Source organism: Symphalangus syndactylus, chromosome 23 (genome assembly GCF_028878055.3).
Source record: "Symphalangus syndactylus isolate Jambi chromosome 23, NHGRI_mSymSyn1-v2.1_pri, whole genome shotgun sequence".
NCBI lineage: Eukaryota > Metazoa > Chordata > Mammalia > Primates > Hylobatidae > Symphalangus > Symphalangus syndactylus.
The window spans coordinates 33,508,551-33,525,306 of NC_072445.2; positions in this window are offsets into that span (position 1 = coordinate 33,508,551).

Sequence of the window (16,756 nt, forward strand, 5' to 3'; positions counted from 1 at the left end):
GAAGATTCTAAAAACAGAGTGTTTCAAAACTGCTCAATGAAAAGTAAGGTTCAAATCTGTTAGTTGAATGCATAGATCAGAAAGAAGTTTCACAGAATACTTCCATGAAGTTTTTATGGGAAGATATTGCTTTTTTGACCATAGGACCCAATGTCCTCAAAATTTCCACTTGCAGATTCTACAAATAGAGTATTTCAAAACTGCTCAGTCAAAAGAAGTGTTCTACTATGTGAGATGAATGAATAGAATAGAAAGAAGTTTCACAGAATGCTTCCGTGTAGTTTTTATGGGAAGATATTTCTTTTTTCACCATAGGCCTGAATGTTCTCCAAATGTCCACTTGCAGATTCGACGAACAGAGTGTTTCAAAACTGCTCAATCAAAAGAAAAGTTAAACTCTGTTAGTTAAATGCACAGATAAGAAAGAAAATTCACAGAATGCTTCTGTGTAGATTTTAATGAAGATAATCCTTTTTCCACGACTGGCCGCAAAGTGCTCCAAATATCCACTTGCAGTTTATACAGAGAGAGTGTTTCAAAGCTACCCAATCAAAACAAAGTTTCAACACTGGGAGATGAATGCAGAGAATAGAAAGAAATTTCACAGAATTATTCTATGTAGTTTTTACTTAAAGATATTTCGTTTTTCACCATAAGCCTCAAAGATCTCCAAAAGTCCACTTGCAAATTCTACAAAAAGAACGTTTCAACACTGCTGAATCATAAGAAAGTTTCAACTCAGTGAGATGATTGCACAGATCAGAAAGTAGTTTCACAGAATGCTTCTGTGTAGTGTTTATATAAAGATATACCTTTTTCCACAATAGGTCTCAAAGTGCTCCAAATGTCCACTTGCAGGTTCTACGAAAAGAGTGTGTCAAAACTGTTAAGTCAAAAGAAAGGTTATAATTTGTGAGATGAATGAGCAGAATAGAAAGACGTTTCAGAGAATTCTTCTCTGTAGTTTTTAAGGGAAGATATTTCATTTTTCACCGTAGGAATCAATGTTCTCCAAATGTCCACATGCAGATTCTACAAATCGAGTGTTTCAAAACTGCTCAATCAAAAGTCAGGTTCAACTCTGTTAGTTGAATGCACAGATCCGAAAGAAGTTTCACACAGTGCCTGTGTGTAGTTTTTAGGGAAAGTTATTTCATTTTTCACCATAGGACTCAATGTTCTTCAAATGTCCACTTGCAGATTCTACAAATAGAGTGTTTCAAAACTGCTCAATAAAAACTAAGGTTAAAGTCTGTTAGTTGATTGCACAGATCAGAAAGAAGTTTCACAGAATGCTTCCGAGTAATTTTTATGGGAAGATAATTCTTTTTTCAACATAGGCCTCAATGTACTCCAAATGTCCACTTCTGTATTCTACAAAAAGAATGTTTCAAAACTGCTCAATCAAAAGTAAGTTTCAACTTTATTAGTTGAATGCACAGATGGGAAAGTAGTTTCACAGATTGTTTCTGTGTAGTTTTTATTTGAAGATAATCCTTTTTCCACTATAGTCCTCAAAGCGCTCCAAAAGAACACTTGCCATTTATAAAGAATAAGTGGTTCAAAACTACCCAATCAAAAGAAAGATTCAACACTCTGAGATGAATGCAGGGAATAGAAAGAAATTTCACAGAAGTATTCTGTGTAGTTTTTACTTGAAGATATTTGGTTTTTCACTTAAGCCTCAAAGATCTCCAAATGTCCACTTGCAGATCCTACAAAAAGAGTGTTTCAAAACTGCTCAATCAAAAGAAAGGTTTTAATCTGTTAGATGAATGCACCGATCAGAAAGTAGTTTCACAGAATGCTTCTGTGTAGTTTTAAGGGGAAGATATTTCGTTTTACACCGTATGCCTCAATATCCTACAAATATCCCCTTGCAAATTCTACAAAAAGAGTGTTTCAAAACAGCTGAATCAAAAGAAAGTCTCAACCCTGAGATCAATACTGAGATCTGAGAGTAGTTTCACAAAATGCTTCTGTGTAGTTTTTATTTGAAGAGATAACTTTTTCCACGATAGGCCACAAAGCGCTCCAAATGTCCAGTTGCAGATTCTACAAAAGGGTGTTTCAAAACTGCTCAGTCAAAAGAAAGGTTCCACATTGTGAGATGAATGAACAGAATAGAAAGAAGTTTCACAAAGTGCTTCTGTGTAGTTTTTATGGGAATATATTTCGTTTTTCACCATAGGCCTCAGTTTTCTCCAAATATCCACTTTCAGATCCTACAAATAGAGTGTTTCAAAACTGCTCAATCAAAAGTAAGGTTCAACTCTGTTAGTTGAATGCACAGATCAGAAAGAAGTTGGACGGAATGCTTCCGTGTATTTTTTAGGGGAAGATATTTCGTTTTTCCCCGGAGGCCTCAATGTTCTCCAAATGTCCAGTTGCAGATTCTACAAATAGAGTGTTTCAAAACTGCTCAGTCAAAAGAAAAGTTCTAATTTGTGAGATGAATGAACAGAATAGAAAGAAGTTTCACAGAATGCTTCTGTCCAGTATTTATGTGAAGATATTTCGTTTTTCACCGTAGGCCTCAATGTTCTCCAAATGTCCACTTGCAGATTCTACAAATAGAGTGTTTCAAAACTGCTCCATCAAAAGTAAAGTTCAACTCTGCTTGTTGAATGCACGGATCAGAAAGAAGTTTCACAGAACGCTTCTGTGTAGATTTTAGGGGAAGATATTTCGTTTTTCACCATAGACCTCAGTGTACTCCAAATGTCCATTTGCGGCTTCTACAGATAGAGTGTTTCCAAACTGCTCAAGCAAAAGTAAGGTTCAACTCTGTTAGTTGAATGCACGGATCAAAATTAGTTTCACTGAATGCTTCTGTGTAGTTGCATTTGAAGATAATCCTTTTTCCACGATAATCCCCAAAGTGCTGCAAGAGTCCACTTGCAGTTTTTAAAGAAAGAGTGTTTCAAAACTACCCAATCAAAAGAAAGGTTCAACACTGTGGAATGAATGCAGAGAATAGAAAGAAATTTCACAGAATTATCCTGTGTAGTTTTTATTTGAAGCTATTTTGTTTTTCACCATACGCCCTAAAGATCTCCAAATGTCCCATTGCAGATTCCACAAAAAGAGAGTTTCAAAACTTCTCAACCTAAAGAAAGGTTCTACTCTGTTAGATGAATGCACAGATCAGAAAGCTGTTTTACAGAATGCTTCTGTGTAGTTTTTAGGGGACGATATTTCGTTTTACACCGTATGTCTCAATATTCTCCAAATATAAACTTGCAGATTCTACAAAAGGGTCTTTCAAAACAGCTCAATCAAAAGAAACTTCAACTCAGTGAGATGAATGCAAAGATCAGAAAGTAGTTTCACAAAATGCTTCTGTGTAGTTTTTATTTGAAGATATACCTGTTTCCACGATTGACCACAAAGCGCTCCAAATGTCGACTTGCAAATTCTACAAAAAGAGGGTTTCAAAACTGCTCAGTTGAAAGAAAGGCTCCAATTTTGGAGATGAATAAACAGAACAGAAAGGAGTTTCACAGAATGCTTCAGTGCAGTTTTTATGGGAAGATATTTCTTTTTTCACCATGGGCCTGAATGTTCTTCAAATGTCCAATAGCAGATTCTACAAACAGAGTGTTTCAAAACTGCTCAATGAAAAGTAAGGTTCAAATCTGTTCGTTGAATGCATAGATCAGAAAGAAGTTTCACAGAATCCTTCCATGTAGTTTTTATGGGAAGATATTGCTTTTTTGACCATAGGACCCAATGTCCTCAAAATTTCCACTTGCAGATTCTACAAATAGAGTATTTCAAAACTGCTGAGTCAAAAGAAGTGTTCTACTATGTGAGATGAATGAATAGAATAGAAAGAAGTTTCACAGAATGCTTCCGTGTAGTTTTTATGGGAAGATATTTCGTTTTCCACCATAGGCCTCAATATTCTCCAAATATCCAATTGCAGATTCTACAAAAAGAGTGTTTCAAAACTGTTTAATCAACAGTAACGTTCAACTCTGTTAGTTGAAAGCACAGATCAGAAAGAAGTTTCACAGAATGTTTCCGTGTAGTTTTTATGGGAAGATATTTCTTTTTTCACCATAGGCCTGAATATTCTCCAAATGTCCACTTGCAGATTCTACGAACAGAGTGTTTCAAAACTGCTCAATCAAAAGTAAAGTTCAACTCTGTTAGTTAAATGCACAGATAAGAAAGAAACTTCACAGAATGCTTCTGTGTAGATTTTAATGAAGATAATCCTTTTTCCACGACTGGCCTCAAAGCGCTCCAAATATCCACTTGCAGTTAATACAGAGAGAGTGTTTCAAAGCTACCCAATCAAAACAAAGTTTCAACACTGGGAGATGAATGCAGAGAATAGAAAGAAATTTCACTGAATTATTCTATGTAGTTTTTACTTGAAGATATTTCGTTTTTCACCGTAGGCCTCAAAGATCTCCAAAAGCCCACTTGCAAATTCTACAAAAAGAACGTTTCAACACTGCTGAATCATAAGAAAGTTTCAACTCAGTGAGATGATTGCACAGATCAGAAATTAGTTTCACAGAATGCTTCTGTGTAGTTTTTATATAAAGATATACCTTTTTCTACAATAGGTCTCAAAGTGCTCCAAATGTCCACTTGCAGGTTCTACGAAAAGAGTGTGTCAAAACTGTTAAGTCAAAAGAAAGGTTGTAATTTGTGAGATGAATGAGCAGAATAGAAAGAAGTTTCAGAGAATTCTTCTCTGTAGTTTTTAAGGGAAGATATTTCATTTTTCACCGTAGGAATCAATGTTCTCCAAATGTCCCCATGGAGATTCTACAAATAGAGTTTTTCAAAACTGCTCAATCAAAAGTAAGGTTCAACTCTGTTAGTTGAATGCACAGATCAGAAAGAAGTTTGACGGAATGCTTCCATGTCTTTTTTAGGGGAAGATATTTCGTTTTTCCCCGGAGGCCTCAATGTTCTCCAAATGCCCAGTTGCAGATTCTGCAAATAGAGTGTTTCAAAACTGCTCAGTCAAAAGAAAAGTTCTAATTTGTGAGATGAATGAACAGAATAGAAAGAAGTTTCACAGAATGCTTCTGTCCAGTTTTTATGTGAAGATATTTCGTTTTTCACCGTAGGCCTAAATGTTCTCCAAATGTCCACTTGCAGATTCTACAAATAGAGTGTTTCAAAACTGCTCCATCAAAAGTAAGGTTCAACTCTGTTTGTTGAATGCACGGATCAGAAAGAAGTTTCACAGAACGCTTCTGTGTAGATTTTAGGGGAAGATATTTCGTTTTTCACCATAGACCTCAGTGTACTCCAAATGTCCATTTGCAGCTTCTACAGATAGAGTGTTTCCAAACTGCTCAAGCAAAAGTAAGGTTCAACTCTGTTAGTTGAATGCACGGATCAAAATTAGTTTCACAGAATGCTTCTGTGTAGTTGCATTTGAAGATAATCCTTTTTCCACGATAATCCCCAAAGCGCTGCAAAAGTCCAATTGCAGTTTTTAAAGAAAGAGTGTTTCAAAACTACCCAATCAAAAGAAAGGTTCAACACTTTGGGATGAATGCAGAGAATAGAAAGAAATTTCACAGAAGTATCCTGTGTAGTTTTTATTTGAAGCTATTTCGTTTTTCACCATACGCCCTAAAGATCTCCAAATGTCCCATTGCAGATTCCACAAAAAGAGATTTTCAAAACTACTCAACCTAAAGAAAGGTTCTACTCTGTTAGATGAATGCACAGATCAGAAAGCTGTTTCACAGAATGCTTCTGTGTAGTTTTTAGGGGACGATATTTCGTTTTACCCCGTATGTCTCCATATTATCCAAATATAAACTTGCAGATTCTACAAAAGGGTCTTTCAAAACAGCTCAATCAAAAGAAAGTTCAACGCAGTGAGATGAATGCAAAGATCAGAAAGTAGTTTCACAAAATGCTTCTGTGTAGTTTTTATTTGAAGATATACCTGTTTCCACGATTGACCACAAAGCGCTCCAAATGTCGACTTGCAAATTCTACAAAAAGAGGGTTTCAAAACTGCTCAGTTGAAAGAAAGGCTCTACTTTTTGAGATGAATAAACAGAATAGAAAGCAGTTTCACAGAATGCTTCAGTGCAGTTTATATGGGAAGATATTTCTTTTTTCACCATGGGCCTGAATGTTCTTCAAATGTCCAATAGCAGATTCTACAAACAGAGTGTTTCAAAACTGCTCAATGAAAAGTAAGGTTCAAATCTGTTAGTTGAATGCATAGATCAGAAAGAAGTTTCACAGAATCCTTCCATGTAGTTTTTATGGGAAGATATTGCTTTTTTGACCACAGGACCCAATGTCCTCAAAATTTCCACTTGCAGATTCTACAAATAGAGTATTTCAAAACTGCTGAGTCAAAAGAAGTGTTCTACTAGGTGAGATGAATGAATAGAATAGAAAGAAGTTTCACAGAATGCTTCCGTGTAGTTTTTATGGGAAGATATTTCGTTTTCCACCATAGGCCTCAATATTCTCCAAATATCCAATTGCAGATTCTACAAAAAGAGTGTTTCAAAACTGTTTAATCAACAGTAACGTTCAACTCTGTTAGTTGAAAGCACAGATCAGAAAGAAGTTTCACAGAATGTTTCCGTGTAGTATTTATGGGAAGATATTTCTTTTTTCACCATAGGCCTGAATGTTCTCCAAATGTCCACTTGCAGATTGTACGAACAGAGTGTTTCAAAACTGCTCAATCAAAAGAAAAGTTCAACTCTGTTAGTTAAATGCACAGATAAGAAAGAAACTTCACAGAATGCTTCTGTGTAGATTTTAATGAAGATAATCCCTTTTCCACGACTGGCCTCGAAGCGCTCCAAATATCCGCTTGCAGTTTATACAGAGAGAGTGTTTCAAAGCTACCCAATCAAAACAAAGTTTCAACACTGGGAGATGAATGCAGAGAATAGAAAGAAATTTCACAGAATTATTCTATGTAGTTTTTACTTAAAGGTATTTCGTTTTTCAGCATAGGCCTCAAAGATCTCCAAAAGTCCACTTGCAAATTCTACAAAAAGAACGTTTCAACACTGCTGAATCATAAGAAAGTTTCAACTCAGTGAGATGATTGCACAGATCAGAAAGTAGTTTCACAGAATGCTTCTGCGTAGTTTTTATATAAAGATATACCTTTTTCCACAATAGGTCTCAAAGTGCTCCAAATGTCCACTTGCAGGTTCTACGAAAATAGTGTGTCAAAACTGTTGAGTCAAAAGACAGGTTGTAATTTGTGAGATGAGTGAGCAGAATAGAAAGAAGTTTCAGAGAATTCTTCTCTGTAGTTTTTAAGGGAAGTTATTTCATTTTTCACCGTAGGAATCAATGTTCTCCAAATGTCCACATGCAGATTCTACAAATAGAGTGTTTCAAAACTGCTCAATCAAAAGTAAGGTTCAACTCTGTTAGTTGAATGCACAGATCCGAAAGAAGTTTCACACAGTGCCTCTGTGTAGTTTTTAGGGGAAGACATTTCATTTTTCAACATAGGACTCAATGTTCTTCAAATGTCCACTTGCAGATTCTACAAATAGAGTGTTTCAAAACTGCTCAATAAAAACTAAGTTTAAACTCTGTTAGTTGATTGCACAGATCAGTAAGAAGTTTCACAGAATGCTTCCGAGTAGTTTTTATGGGAAGATAATTCTTTTTTCAACATAGGCCTCAATGTACTCCAAATGTCCACTTCTATATTCTACAAAAAGAGTGTTTCAAAACTGCTCAATCAAAAGTAAGGTTCAACTTTATTAGTTGAATGCACAGATGGGAAAGTAGTTTCACAGATTGTTTCTGTGTAGTTTTTATTTGAAGATAATCCTTTTTCCACTATAGGCCTCAAAGCATTCCAAAAGACCGCTTGCCATTTATAAAGAATAAGTGGTTCAAAACTACCCAATCAAAAGAAAGATTCAACACTGTGAGATGAATGCAGGGAGTAGAAAGAAATTTCACAGAAGTATTCTGTGTAGTTTTTACTTGAAGATATTTGGTTTTTCACCATAAGCCTCAAAGATCTCCAAATGTCCACTTGCAGATCCTACAAAAAGAGTGTTTCAAAACTGCTCAATCAAAAGAAAGGTTTTAATCTGTTAGATGAATGCACCGATCAGAAAGTAGTTTCACAGAATGCTTCTGTGTAGTTTTAAGGGGAAGATATTTCATTTTACACCGTATGCCTCAGTATCCTACATATATCCCCTTGCAAATTCTACAAAAAGTGTGTTTGAAAACAGCTGAATCAAAAGAAAGTCTCAACCCTGAGATCAATACAGAGATCTGAGAGTAGTTTCACAAAATGCTTCTGTGTAGTTTTTATTTGAAGGGATAACTTTTTCCACGATAGGCCACAAAGCGCTCCAAATGTCCAGTTGCAGATTCTACAAAAAGGGTGTTTCAAAACTGCTCAGTCAAAAGAAAGGTTCCACATTGTGAGATGAATGAACAGAATAGAAAGAAGTTTCACAAAGTGCTTCTGTGTAGTTTTTATGGGAATATATTTCGTTGTTCACCATAGGCCTCAGTTTTCTCCAAATATCCACTTTCACATTCTTCAAATAGAGTGTTTCAAAACTGCTCAATCAAAAGTAAGGTTCAACTCTGTTAGTTGAATGCACAGATCAGAAAGAAGTTTGACGGAATGCTTCCGTGTCTTTTTTAGGGGAAGATGTTTCGTTTTTCCCCGGAGGCCTCAATGTTCTCCAAATGCCCAGTTGCAGATTCTGCAAATAGAGTGTTTCAAAACTGCTCAGTCAAAAGAAAAGTTCTAATTTGTGAGATGAATGAACAGAATAGAAAGAAGTTTCACAGAATGCTTCTGTCCAGTTTTTATGTGAAGATATTTCGTTTTTCACCGTAGGCCTCAATGTTCTCCAAATGTCCAGTTGCAGATTCTACAAATAGAGTGTTTCAAAACTGCTCCATCAAAAGTAAGGTTCAACTCTGTTTGTTGAATGCACGGATCAGAAAGAAGTTTCACAGAACGCTTCTGTGTAGATTTTAGGGGAAGATATTTCGTTTTTCACCATAGACCTCAGTGTACTCCAAATGTCCATTTGCAGCTTCTACAGATAGAGTGTTTCCAAACTGCTCAAGCAAAAGTAAGGTTCAACTCTGTTAGTTGAATGCACGGATCAAAATTAGTTTCACAGAATGCTTCTGTGTAGTTGCATTTGAAGATAATCCTTTTTCCACGATAATCCCCAAAGCGCTGCAAAAGTCCACTTGCAGTTTTTAAAGAAAGAGTGTTTCAAAACTACCCAATCAAAAGAAAGGTTCAACACTTTGGGATGAATGCAGAGAATAGAAAGAAATTTCACAGAAGTATCCTGTGTAGTTTTTATTTGAAGCTATTTCGTTTTTCACCATACGCCCTAAAGATCTCCAAATGTCCCATTGCAGATTCCACAAAAAGAGAGTTTCAAAACTTCTCAACCTAAAGAAAGGTTCTACTCTGTTAGATGAATGCACAGATCAGAGAGCTGTTTCACAGAATGCTTCTGTGTAGTTTTTAGGGGACGATATTTCGTTTTACACCGTATGTCTCCATATTCTCCAAATATAAACTTGCAGATTCTACAAAAGGGTCTTTCCAAACAGCTCAATCAAAAGAAAGTTCAACTCAGTGAGATGAATGCAAAGATCAGAAAGTAGTTTCACAAAATGCTTCTGTGTAGTTTTTATTTGAAGATATACCTGTTTCCACGATTGACCACAAAGCGCTCCAAATGTCGACTTGCAAATTCTACAAAAAGAGGCTTTCAAAACTGCTCAGTTGAAAGAAAGGCTCTAATTTTGAGATGAATAAACAGAATAGAAAGCAGTTTCACAGAATGCTTCAGTGCAGTTTTTATGGGAAGATATTTCTTTTTTCACCATGGGCCTGAATGTTCTTCAAATGTCCAATAGCAGATTCTAAAAACAGAGTGTTTCAAAACTGCTCAATGAAAAGTAAAGTTCAAATCTGTTCGTTGAATGCATAGATCCGAAAGAAGTTTCACAGAATACTTCCATGAAATTTTTATGGGAAGATATTGCTTTTTTGACCATAGGACCCAATGTCCTCAAAATTTCCACTTGCAGATTCTACAAATAGAGTATTTCAAAACTGCTCAGTCAAAAGAAGTGTTCTACTATGTGAGATGAATGAATAGAATAGAAAGAAGTTTCACAGAATGCTTCCGTGTAGTTTTTATGGGAAGATATTTCTTTTTTCACCATAGTCCTGAATGTTCTCCAAATGTCCACTTGCAGATTCGACGAACAGAGTGTTTCAAAACTGCTCAATCAAAAGAAAAGTTAAACTCTGTTAGTTAAATGCACAGATAAGAAAGAAAATTCACAGAATGCTTCTGTGTAGATTTTAATGAAGATAATCCTTTTTCCACGACTGGCCTCAAAGCGCTCCAAATATCCACTTGCAGTTTATACAGAGAGAGTGTTTCAAAGCTACCCAATCAAAACAAAGTTTCAACACTGGGAGATGAATGCAGAGAATAGAAAGAAATTTCACAGAATTATTCTATGTAGTTTTTACTTAAAGATATTTCGTTTTTCACCATAAGCCTCAAAGATCTCCAAAAGTCCACTTGCAAATTCTACAAAAAGAACGTTTCAACACTGCTGAATCATAAGAAAGTTTCAACTCAGTGAGATGATTGCACAGATCAGAAAGTAGTTTCACAGAATGCTTCTGTGTAGTGTTTATATAAAGATATACCTTTTTCCACAATAGGTCTCAAAGTGCTCCAAATGTCCACTTGCAGGTTCTACGAAAAGAGTGTGTCAAAACTGTTAAGTCAAAAGAAAGGTTATAATTTGTGAGATGAATGAGCAGAATAGAAAGACGTTTCAGAGAATTCTTCTCTGTAGTTTTTAAGGGAAGATATTTCATTTTTCACCGTAGGAATCAATGTTCTCCAAATGTCCACATGCAGATTCTACAAATCGAGTGTTTCAAAACTGCTCAATCAAAAGTCAGGTTCAACTCTGTTAGTTGAATGCACAGATCCGAAAGAAGTTTCACACAGTGCCTGTGTGTAGTTTTTAGGGGAAGTTATTTCATTTTTCACCATAGGACTCAATGTTCTTCAAATGTCCACTTGCAGATTCTACAAATAGAGTGTTTCAAAACTGCTCAATAAAAACTAAGGTTAAAGTCTGTTAGTTGATTGCACAGATCAGAAAGAAGTTTCACAGAATGCTTCCGAGTAATTTTTATGGGAAGATAATTCTTTTTTCAACATAGGCCTCAATGTACTCCAAATGTCCACTTCTGTATTCTACAAAAAGAATGTTTCAAAACTGCTCAATCAAAAGTAAGTTTCAACTTTATTAGTTGAATGCACAGATGGGAAAGTAGTTTCACAGATTGTTTCTGTGTAGTTTTTATTTGAAGATAATCCTTTTTCCACTATAGTCCTCAAAGCGCTCCAAAAGAACACTTGCCATTTATAAAGAATAAGTGGTTCAAAACTACCCAATCAAAAGAAAGATTCAACACTCTGAGATGAATGCAGGGAATAGAAAGAAATTTCACAGAAGTATTCTGTGTAGTTTTTACTTGAAGATATTTGGTTTTTCACTTAAGCCTCAAAGATCTCCAAATGTCCACTTGCAGATCCTACAAAAAGAGTGTTTCAAAACTGCTCAATCAAAAGAAAGGTTTTAATCTGTTAGATGAATGCACCGATCAGAAAGTAGTTTCACAGAATGCTTCTGTGTAGTTTTAAGGGGAAGATATTTCGTTTTACACCGTATGCCTCAATATCCTACAAATATCCCCTTGCAAATTCTACAAAAAGAGTGTTTCAAAACAGCTGAATCAAAAGAAAGTCTCAACCCTGAGATCAATACTGAGATCTGAGAGTAGTTTCACAAAATGCTTCTGTGTAGTTTTTATTTGAAGAGATAACTTTTTCCACGATAGGCCACAAAGCGCTCCAAATGTCCAGTTGCAGATTCTACAAAAGGGTGTTTCAAAACTGCTCAGTCAAAAGAAAGGTTCCACATTGTGAGATGAATGAACAGAATAGAAAGAAGTTTCACAAAGTGCTTCTGTGTAGTTTTTATGGGAATATATTTCGTTTTTCACCATAGGCCTCAGTTTTCTCCAAATATCCACTTTCAGATCCTACAAATAGAGTGTTTCAAAACTGCTCAATCAAAAGTAAGGTTCAACTCTGTTAGTTGAATGCACAGATCAGAAAGAAGTTGGACGGAATGCTTCCGTGTATTTTTTAGGGGAAGATATTTCGTTTTTCCCCGGAGGCCTCAATGTTCTCCAAATGTCCAGTTGCAGATTCTACAAATAGAGTGTTTCAAAACTGCTCAGTCAAAAGAAAAGTTCTAATTTGTGAGATGAATGAACAGAATAGAAAGAAGTTTCACAGAATGCTTCTGTCCAGTATTTATGTGAAGATATTTCGTTTTTCACCGTAGGCCTCAATGTTCTCCAAATGTCCACTTGCAGATTCTACAAATAGAGTGTTTCAAAACTGCTCCATCAAAAGTAAAGTTCAACTCTGCTTGTTGAATGCACGGATCAGAAAGAAGTTTCACAGAACGCTTCTGTGTAGATTTTAGGGGAAGATATTTCGTTTTTCACCATAGACCTCAGTGTACTCCAAATGTCCATTTGCGGCTTCTACAGATAGAGTGTTTCCAAACTGCTCAAGCAAAAGTAAGGTTCAACTCTGTTAGTTGAATGCACGGATCAAAATTAGTTTCACTGAATGCTTCTGTGTAGTTGCATTTGAAGATAATCCTTTTTCCACGATAATCCCCAAAGTGCTGCAAGAGTCCACTTGCAGTTTTTAAAGAAAGAGTGTTTCAAAACTACCCAATCAAAAGAAAGGTTCAACACTGTGGAATGAATGCAGAGAATAGAAAGAAATTTCACAGAATTATCCTGTGTAGTTTTTATTTGAAGCTATTTTGTTTTTCACCATACGCCCTAAAGATCTCCAAATGTCCCATTGCAGATTCCACAAAAAGAGAGTTTCAAAACTTCTCAACCTAAAGAAAGGTTCTACTCTGTTAGATGAATGCACAGATCAGAAAGCTGTTTTACAGAATGCTTCTGTGTAGTTTTTAGGGGACGATATTTCGTTTTACACCGTATGTCTCAATATTCTCCAAATATAAACTTGCAGATTCTACAAAAGGGTCTTTCAAAACAGCTCAATCAAAAGAAACTTCAACTCAGTGAGATGAATGCAAAGATCAGAAAGTAGTTTCACAAAATGCTTCTGTGTAGTTTTTATTTGAAGATATACCTGTTTCCACGATTGACCACAAAGCGCTCCAAATGTCGACTTGCAAATTCTACAAAAAGAGGGTTTCAAAACTGCTCAGTTGAAAGAAAGGCTCCAATTTTGGAGATGAATAAACAGAACAGAAAGGAGTTTCACAGAATGCTTCAGTGCAGTTTTTATGGGAAGATATTTCTTTTTTCACCATGGGCCTGAATGTTCTTCAAATGTCCAATAGCAGATTCTACAAACAGAGTGTTTCAAAACTGCTCAATGAAAAGTAAGGTTCAAATCTGTTCGTTGAATGCATAGATCAGAAAGAAGTTTCACAGAATCCTTCCATGTAGTTTTTATGGGAAGATATTGCTTTTTTGACCATAGGACCCAATGTCCTCAAAATTTCCACTTGCAGATTCTACAAATAGAGTATTTCAAAACTGCTGAGTCAAAAGAAGTGTTCTACTATGTGAGATGAATGAATAGAATAGAAAGAAGTTTCACAGAATGCTTCCGTGTAGTTTTTATGGGAAGATATTTCGTTTTCCACCATAGGCCTCAATATTCTCCAAATATCCAATTGCAGATTCTACAAAAAGAGTGTTTCAAAACTGTTTAATCAACAGTAACGTTCAACTCTGTTAGTTGAAAGCACAGATCAGAAAGAAGTTTCACAGAATGTTTCCGTGTAGTTTTTATGGGAAGATATTTCTTTTTTCACCATAGGCCTGAATATTCTCCAAATGTCCACTTGCAGATTCTACGAACAGAGTGTTTCAAAACTGCTCAATCAAAAGTAAAGTTCAACTCTGTTAGTTAAATGCACAGATAAGAAAGAAACTTCACAGAATGCTTCTGTGTAGATTTTAATGAAGATAATCCTTTTTCCACGACTGGCCTCAAAGCGCTCCAAATATCCACTTGCAGTTAATACAGAGAGAGTGTTTCAAAGCTACCCAATCAAAACAAAGTTTCAACACTGGGAGATGAATGCAGAGAATAGAAAGAAATTTCACTGAATTATTCTATGTAGTTTTTACTTGAAGATATTTCGTTTTTCACCGTAGGCCTCAAAGATCTCCAAAAGCCCACTTGCAAATTCTACAAAAAGAACGTTTCAACACTGCTGAATCATAAGAAAGTTTCAACTCAGTGAGATGATTGCACAGATCAGAAATTAGTTTCACAGAATGCTTCTGTGTAGTTTTTATATAAAGATATACCTTTTTCTACAATAGGTCTCAAAGTGCTCCAAATGTCCACTTGCAGGTTCTACGAAAAGAGTGTGTCAAAACTGTTAAGTCAAAAGAAAGGTTGTAATTTGTGAGATGAATGAGCAGAATAGAAAGAAGTTTCAGAGAATTCTTCTCTGTAGTTTTTAAGGGAAGATATTTCATTTTTCACCGTAGGAATCAATGTTCTCCAAATGTCCCCATGGAGATTCTACAAATAGAGTTTTTCAAAACTGCTCAATCAAAAGTAAGGTTCAACTCTGTTAGTTGAATGCACAGATCAGAAAGAAGTTTGACGGAATGCTTCCATGTCTTTTTTAGGGGAAGATATTTCGTTTTTCCCCGGAGGCCTCAATGTTCTCCAAATGCCCAGTTGCAGATTCTGCAAATAGAGTGTTTCAAAACTGCTCAGTCAAAAGAAAAGTTCTAATTTGTGAGATGAATGAACAGAATAGAAAGAAGTTTCACAGAATGCTTCTGTCCAGTTTTTATGTGAAGATATTTCGTTTTTCACCGTAGGCCTAAATGTTCTCCAAATGTCCACTTGCAGATTCTACAAATAGAGTGTTTCAAAACTGCTCCATCAAAAGTAAGGTTCAACTCTGTTTGTTGAATGCACGGATCAGAAAGAAGTTTCACAGAACGCTTCTGTGTAGATTTTAGGGGAAGATATTTCGTTTTTCACCATAGACCTCAGTGTACTCCAAATGTCCATTTGCAGCTTCTACAGATAGAGTGTTTCCAAACTGCTCAAGCAAAAGTAAGGTTCAACTCTGTTAGTTGAATGCACGGATCAAAATTAGTTTCACAGAATGCTTCTGTGTAGTTGCATTTGAAGATAATCCTTTTTCCACGATAATCCCCAAAGCGCTGCAAAAGTCCAATTGCAGTTTTTAAAGAAAGAGTGTTTCAAAACTACCCAATCAAAAGAAAGGTTCAACACTTTGGGATGAATGCAGAGAATAGAAAGAAATTTCACAGAAGTATCCTGTGTAGTTTTTATTTGAAGCTATTTCGTTTTTCACCATACGCCCTAAAGATCTCCAAATGTCCCATTGCAGATTCCACAAAAAGAGATTTTCAAAACTACTCAACCTAAAGAAAGGTTCTACTCTGTTAGATGAATGCACAGATCAGAAAGCTGTTTCACAGAATGCTTCTGTGTAGTTTTTAGGGGACGATATTTCGTTTTACCCCGTATGTCTCCATATTATCCAAATATAAACTTGCAGATTCTACAAAAGGGTCTTTCAAAACAGCTCAATCAAAAGAAAGTTCAACGCAGTGAGATGAATGCAAAGATCAGAAAGTAGTTTCACAAAATGCTTCTGTGTAGTTTTTATTTGAAGATATACCTGTTTCCACGATTGACCACAAAGCGCTCCAAATGTCGACTTGCAAATTCTACAAAAAGAGGGTTTCAAAACTGCTCAGTTGAAAGAAAGGCTCTACTTTTTGAGATGAATAAACAGAATAGAAAGCAGTTTCACAGAATGCTTCAGTGCAGTTTATATGGGAAGATATTTCTTTTTTCACCATGGGCCTGAATGTTCTTCAAATGTCCAATAGCAGATTCTACAAACAGAGTGTTTCAAAACTGCTCAATGAAAAGTAAGGTTCAAATCTGTTAGTTGAATGCATAGATCAGAAAGAAGTTTCACAGAATCCTTCCATGTAGTTTTTATGGGAAGATATTGCTTTTTTGACCACAGGACCCAATGTCCTCAAAATTTCCACTTGCAGATTCTACAAATAGAGTATTTCAAAACTGCTGAGTCAAAAGAAGTGTTCTACTAGGTGAGATGAATGAATAGAATAGAAAGAAGTTTCACAGAATGCTTCCGTGTAGTTTTTATGGGAAGATATTTCGTTTTCCACCATAGGCCTCAATATTCTCCAAATATCCAATTGCAGATTCTACAAAAAGAGTGTTTCAAAACTGTTTAATCAACAGTAACGTTCAACTCTGTTAGTTGAAAGCACAGATCAGAAAGAAGTTTCACAGAATGTTTCCGTGTAGTATTTATGGGAAGATATTTCTTTTTTCACCATAGGCCTGAATGTTCTCCAAATGTCCACTTGCAGATTGTACGAACAGAGTGTTTCAAAACTGCTCAATCAAAAGAAAAGTTCAACTCTGTTAGTTAAATGCACAGATAAGAAAGAAACTTCACAGAATGCTTCTGTGTAGATTTTAATGAAGATAATCCCTTTTCCACGACTGGCCTCGAAGCGCTCCAAATATCCGCTTGCAGTTTATACAGAGAGAGTGTTTCAAAGCTACCC